This window comes from Microcaecilia unicolor, chromosome 6 (assembly GCF_901765095.1).
Source record: "Microcaecilia unicolor chromosome 6, aMicUni1.1, whole genome shotgun sequence".
Taxonomy (NCBI): Eukaryota; Metazoa; Chordata; class Amphibia; order Gymnophiona; family Siphonopidae; genus Microcaecilia; species Microcaecilia unicolor.
In genome coordinates, this window is record NC_044036.1 from 330,603,345 (window position 1) to 330,611,113 (window position 7,769).

Genomic DNA, 7,769 nt, shown 5'->3' on the forward strand with positions numbered 1-7,769 from the left:
TTTTTTTAATTCTCTTGTTTTTCTTTCTTATTTTTCTATAGCATTACGGTAGCTTTCAGACTCTACTTGTTTCTTCTTTTTGTCAGGAAGTTTCTGCCCTTTGGTATGGGTTTTCAGCTCAGTTGGAACTGGCTTTTTCTGGGCTATGTTACCATAAGCTTTTGTTCTCAGCTACCCAAGGTTTTTCCTCATTTAATAACCACCATTCTTAAAATCCGGTTTAGCTAGGACAGTAACAGGCCATACCCAGACTGCAAACCTTTGCTCCATCCAAAAATGGTGGGCATTTACCTTCCGTTTGGCCACTGTACATGCACAGCATTTATTCCCTCTTCCAGCCCCCCCCCCCCCCCCCCCAGTTTTAGAGTTATGATGTTATTCAGGAGGAGGGTGAATAGTGGAGTGCCACAGGAATCTTTACTGAGACCGGTGCTATTTAACATATTTATAAATGATATGGAAGACAGCTTGTGTTTGGGGAAGGGAAGGGAAGGGGGAGGAATACGGTTGGGAGGTTGAGATTTCAGGGGGAGTGGGGAGTGAGCGGGTAGGATTTCCCCGGGTCCTCCCAGAATAGTTGATGGCCATCACTTAGCAGGGGGTAGGATTGGGATGATCTGGGGGGGGGGGGGGCGAAAATGGAAATTACTTGACGTTGATAGAGTTACTGCTAGTTGCTTGTTGTATTAGTGTTCTAGCTGGTTGCAATTCCTGACTGTATTATATCAAGCATTATATGTCAATAAAAAAGATTTAACCATAAATGATATGGAAAACAGAATGATGAGTGAGGTGATTAAATTTGCAGAGGACATAAAACTATTCAAAGTTGTCAAAACACTTGGGGCTTGGGGATAGTGCTGGGCAGACTTATACGGTCTGTGCCCTGAAAAGGACAGGTACAAATCAAGGTAGGGTATACACAAAAAGTAGCACATATGAGTTTATCTTGTTGGGCAGACTGGATGGACCATGCAGGTCTTTTTCTGCCGTCATCTACTATGTTACTATATTACTATGATGTTATGCATCATTTAAAAAAGAAGTGGTCTCACTCAACTTTTTGGCATGGTAAAATGACTTCAATCTTGCTATACTTTTGACCCAGAAGTTGCATGAATCCACACTGAAGCATACAAGAAGACATAACATAAAAACATAAGAATAGCCATACTGGGTCAGACCACTGGTCCATCTAACCCAGTCTCTCTGCTTCCAGCAGTGGCCAAGTCAGGTCACAAGTACCTGGCAGAAACCCAAATAGTTGCAACATTCCAGAACCTCAAAGAGTAACAAGATTCTGGAATCATAATGAATAGTAAGATTCCATGCAGAATCTCAGAGTAGCAAGATTATGGAACCCAAAGAGTAGCAAGATTCCATTCAGAATCTCAAACAGTAGCAACATTCCATGCTACCAATCCCAGGGCAAGCAGTGGCTTCCCCCATGTCCATCTCAATAACAGACTATGGACCTTTCCTCCAGGAACTTGTCCAAACCTTTTTAAAAACCTAAATATGTTACCTGCCATTACCACATCCTCCAGCAACGAGTTCCAGAGCTTAACTATTTTGTGACTGAAAAAATATTTCCTCTATTTCTTTTAAAAGTATTCCCATGCAATTTCATCGAGTATCTTCGGTCTTTGTACTTTTTGAATGAGTGAAAAATTGATTCACCTCCACCTGCTCCACACCACTCAGGATGTTGTAGATGTTGTGATGCATGTGGGTAAGAGGAACCCGAATTATAGCTACGTCTTGCAAGGTTCCGCGTTAGGAGTTACGGATCAAGAAAGGGATCTGGGTGTCGTCGTCGATGATACGCTGAAACCTTCTGCTCAGTGTGCTGCTGCGGCTAGGAAAGCGAATAGAATGTTGGGTGTTATTAGGAAGGGTATGGAGTCCAGGTGTGCGGATGTTATAATGCCGTTGTATCGCTCCATGGTGCGACCGCACCTGGAGTATTGTGTTCAGTACTGGTCTCCGTATCTCAAAAAAGATATAGTAGAATTGGAAAAGGTACAGCGAAGGGCGACGAAAATGATAGTGGGGATGGGACGACTTTCCTATGAAGAGAGGCTGAGAAGGCTAGGGCTTTTCAGCTTGGAGAAGAGACGGCTGAGGGGAGATATGATAGAAGTGTATAAAATAATGAGTGGAATGGATCGGGTGGATGTGAAGCGACTGTTCACGCTATCCAAAAATACTAGGACTAGAGGGCATGAGTTGAAGCTACAGTGTGGTAAATTTAAAACGAATCGGAGAAAATGTTTCTTCACCCAACGTGTAATTAGACTCTGGAATTCGTTTCCGGAGAACGTGGTACGGGCGGTTAGCTTGACGGAGTTTAAAAAGGGGTTAGATAGATTCCTAAAGGACAAGTCCATAGACCGCTATTAAATGGACTTGGAAAAATTCCGCATTTTTAGGTATAACTTGTCTGGAATGTTTTTACGTTTGGGGAGCGTGCCAGGTGCCCTTGACCTGGATTGGCCACTGTCGGTGACAGGATGCTGGGCTAGATGGACCTTTGGTCTTTCCCAGTATGGCACTACTTATGTACTTATGTACTTATATCCCCCCTCAGCCATCTCTTTTCCAAGCTGAAGAGCCCTGGAAAAGAGACAGCTGAGGAGGGGGGGGGGGGGGTATGATTGAGTTGTTACCCTCTTAGGAGTCACCAAAAAGATCACTGTGACCATTTCCAAGAACTAAAGTAGAAACATTCAGTGCAAATCACGAACGAGAGAGAGACTATAATTTTCACTTTTAATGGAATACGATCTTAGCACAAATTGAATCTGTATTGTCTGTTTCCATATAATTTCAACGACCATTAATTTCTTTTTTTAAGATGCGTAAGTTGGTGTGTTAACCCTATTAGTCCACTTTTAAAGGTAATAAATAAAAAAAAAAAACCCACACACAAAAAAGAAAATAAAATGATACCTTTTTTCATGTAATAACATAAAACAATTTTGACTAGCTTTTGAAGGCAATACCTTTTTCTTGGGGTCAGAATGAGCAAAATGTAACAAATATCGGAATATAAGAAAGAAAAAAAGTATTCTGACAGTTTTAGGGAGTAAGGTAAGGATGGGGATGAGGGCGTGGGTGACTGATGGGAACCGCAGCAAATTAACTATGTGGAAGTTAGGCAATCTTCAAAGTAATACTAAATTACCTGTTTTTGCTTTGAATATCTATCACACACACACATATACCCTAGTTTGTAGTAATATCTTTATATTAATATTATTTCGTTAATATTAGTATAATAATATGAAGTACATTTTTTTTAAACTGCATATCTTTGTAAAACCCTGAACAGCATTCTGAGTTATGGCAGAGTAAGATTCCTCATATTCTTTCCCTACTGATAAGGGGAAAGGAACTCCATTGTTTTAAACTCCTATGTGCTTGAAGGCAGGTTTCTATGCTCCACCCCTACCTGGTCAGGAAAAGGCTCTCTTGCATACAGTGTCAGAATGCGGGGGGGGGGGGGGGGTCCCCTTCTATTCCTTACATGGTTATGGACTCCCCCATTGGCTGAGTGCCAGAGCTGGGATTTCCCTATTGGCCGATAGCCAACCTGGGCAATTAGAACTCAAGGTATATCCTACAGGGCTGCAGAGACTATGCGTTAGGTCTGCACAGAACTCACAGTGTAAGCAGCTGCCTAGTGGCTCACATCCAGTGGCACCTTCTTCATAATATTTCAACTGGAAGGTCAATTATTTATGAAGGGAGACAAGATATTTTGTTCCTTTTAGAAAAGAGTGAGTATAGTGTGATTTCTCAGTTTGATGGCTTCCAAGTATCTCAACAGGGCTAACGGGAGTATGTTTGACTGTCATGCTTTCGTCCCCTTAGCTTTAACCTAGTGGTAATGTCAACAGGTAGGTGGTAATCCTGCCATCTCCCAGTCTGTCTTCAGACTCCTTTGAGGAAGGTGGGAAAGGAAGGGAGATAGGATGATCATTTCTGATGTCAAAATAACTGAAGACTAACTTATTATTAGACTTCAAGGTCACTACCGGGTCATTGTTTGTACTTCTGGAGTGAACTATTTGTATTTGAATATTTTTACTGCTGCAATTGTCTATTGCTCATGTTCGATTTATTCTTACTGTACACCACCTTGAGTGAATTCCTTCAAAAAGGTGGTAAATAAATCCTAATAAGTAAATAAATAATTGAACAAATCCATTTGATACATCATCAGGCATGTGACAGGTTTAATCAGATCTGAGTTAACTTTTCATGCATATACAAGAAGGGATCCATATTTTTCTGTTCAACAATAACCTACTACACCAATGGTCCTCATCCTGGGCTTGGATGAGTCCCTGACCCAGGCTGGTATTCAAGATATTCAACATGAATATACCTCCATTGTATTCAAGTATCTTACACCTATTCACTGACCTTATCTTGAAAATCAGAAGGGGGGAGGCATAGTCCCCAAGCATTTGGATTGAGAAGTATTTTAACAGTGTAAAATTAAAATATAATGGAAGAGATTTTATAAGCCTGAGGGTCTGAGTGATCCTTATTTTGACAGAAAGATTGCTACACGTTAATCAGTTTCCATTCATTTTCAGCACCTGAACAGCTCCATGGTAACTTAGAAACAGAAACATCCCTTTTCTTGGGGAATGAAACCATGCCCTGAGCCATTCTAGACACACTGTCATTGAGCTGAAGAGACATAAACTAAGGAAAGGCGCCTGGCAGCTGACTGCCTGTCCTGTGTGACCTTTGCTTACTCCACATGTGATGGATAAGCATTTGAACTGACCACAATTGTGGCTGAGAGAGATTTCCTCAATCAGAGCTTGTATGAATTCAGGTGGCAAAATGCATGATAAAATCCACTCACAGTCATTCACTCATGTTTCCAGACAGATGAGGAAATCTAAGACTTCTGCGTTAAAGAAAACAAACCAGCTGACAACAGAATATACCAAGCAGCCTAATGGTTAGTGCAGTGGGCTTTCATCCTGGCAACCTGGATTTAATTCTTACTGCAGCTCCTTGTGACCTGAGGCAATTCACTTAACTAGCGGCGTACCAAGGGCAGGGCGGTGGGGGCGGTCCGCCCCGGGTGCACACTGCTGGAGGGGTGCAGAGAGCAGCCGTGCGCCTGTCGGCTCCACTGGTTCCCTGCTCCCTCTGCCCTGGAACAGGTTACTTCCTGTTCCGGGGCAGAGAGAGCATGGAGCCAGTGGAGCCGAGAGCAGCGCGGCTGCTCCCAGCAGCTAAGAAGGCATCCCGGGGGGGGGGGGGGGAGTTGAAGCGCCGGGGGGGGGGTGTTGTTGTGCCAGAGGAGGTGTTGTGCTGCACCCGAGGGGTGGGGGTGCACATCGGTGATCCACCCCGGGTGGCAGCCGACCTAGGATTGTCACTGCACTTAACCCTCTATTGCCCCAGGTACAAAAACTTAGACTGTGAGCCCTCTAAGGACAGAGAAAATGCACATATAATGTGTACAGCGCTGCATACATCTAATAGCGCTATATAAATGATTAGCAGTAGTAGTAATATACCATTAAATGTGTGGAGGAGTGGCCTAGTGGTTAGAGTGGTGGACTTTGGTCCTGGGGAACTGAGGAACTGAGTTTGATTCCCACTTCAGGCACAGGAAGCTCCTTGTGACTCTGGGCAAGTCACTTAACCCTCCATTGCCCCATGTAAGCCGCATTGAGCCTGCCATGAGTGGGAAAGTGTAGGGTACAAATGTAACAAAAATAAAATAGATACTATTGGAGATTCTACATGGAATGTTGCTATTCCACTAGCAACATTCCATGTAGAAGCCTGCGTGGCCACATTGCTGATCTGCAAGGGCTGACTTCTACATGGAGTGTTGCTAGTGGAATAGCAACATTCCATGTAGAATCTCCAATAGTAGCAACATTCCACGTAGAATCTCAAATAGTAGCAACAGTGGAGGAGTGGCCTAGTGGTAAGGGTGGTGGACTTTGGTCCTGAGGAACTGAGTTTGATTTCCCACTTCAGGCACAGGCAGCTCCTTGTGACTCTGGGCAAGTCACTTAACCCTCCATTGCCCCATGTAAGCTGCATTGAGCCTGCCACGAGTGGGAAAGCGCAGGATACAAATGTAACAAAAATAAAATAGGTTTATCTAAAGAGAAAAGTATAGGCCTGTACAAGTTCTGAAGGGACTATTTCATTTATAATGGTTGTCCACTATCACTTAGCCAGTGATACAAGCAATGTCAGTAACTTTAAAGCCTTTCATAGTGTGCATTCTTAGAAACTACACCGTTTACATAATGCTCAGCTCCTGAAAGCAGCTGTATTGGTTCTGGTTGCTTTCTTGGCAAGCAGACCAACATAAGAATTTATGGAAAGATAGTGGACTAACCAGCATATAATTGAAAAAGAAAAACGCCTATATTGCGACCCAAATCGGGAGATAGACGTTTATCTCACAAAAACGAATAAAGCGGTATAATCGAAAGCCGAATTTGGACGTTTTCAACTGCACTCCGTCGCGGATGCGGACAAAGTTGATGGGGGCATGTCGAAGGCGTGGTGAAGGCGGAACTGGGGCGTGGTTATCGGGCGATCAGAGATGGGCGCCTTTCGCCGATAATAGAAAAAAAATGCGTTTTAGCGAGAATTTAGGGTACTTTTCCTGGACCCTGTTTTTCCACGAATAAGGCCCCAAAAAGTGCCCTAAATGACCAGATGACCACTGGAGGGAATTGGGGATGACCTCCCCTGACTCCCCCAGTGGTCACAAACCCCCTCCCACCACAAAATATGCCGTTTCACAACTTTTTATTTTCACCCTCAAATGTCATACCCACCTCCCTGGCAGCAGTATGCAGGTCACTGGAGCAGTTATTAGGGGGGTGCAGTGGACTTCAGGCAGGTGGACCCAGGCCCATCCCCCCCCCCCACCTGTTACACTTGTGCTGGTAAATGGGAGCCCTCCGAACCGCCCCCCCAAACCCACTGTACCCACATGTAGGTGCCCCCCTTCACCCCATAGGGCTATAGTAATGGTGTAGACTTGTGGGCAGTGGGTTTTGAGGGGGATTTGGGGGGCTCAACACACAAGGGAAGGGTGCTATGCACCTGGGAGCTCTTTTACCTTTTTTTTGTTTTTGTAAAAGTGCCCCCTAGGGTGCCCGGTTGGTGTCCTGGCATGTGAGGGGGACCAGTGCACTACGACTCCTGGCCCCTCCCAAGAACAAATGCCTTGGATTTATTCATTTTTGAGCTGGGCGCTTTCATTTTCCATTATCACTGAAAAACAAAAACGCCCAGCTCACAAATTGTCGAATAAAACATGGACGTCTATTTTTTTCGAAAATACGGTTCGGTCCGCCCCTTCATGGACCCGTTCTCGGAGATAAACGCCCATGGAGATAGACGTTTTCGTTCGATTATGCCCCTCTAAGTGACTTTTCTAGTTGACACAAGACATCATTTTCAGATACAGTCTGGCATTCCATTGTAAAATCATTTGGTCTATTAATCTTCACATGGGTGGATTATTTCATTTAAAGTTTATGGTGCATTGTCACCCACTAAAGTCATACCTCCCTCCCCCTCCCCCCCAGCTTACTGTGCTAGCAGCTGCCGTGTGGCAATTCAAAATGAACGGGCTGTGTCAGCATTAGCACACAGCAGCCTGCTAGCGCAGTTTAGTAAACAGGGGGGATAAAGTTAAGGGGCCCTTTTACTAACGGGTTGCTACGTGGCAACGGGCTTGTAGAGCACCAATCCAG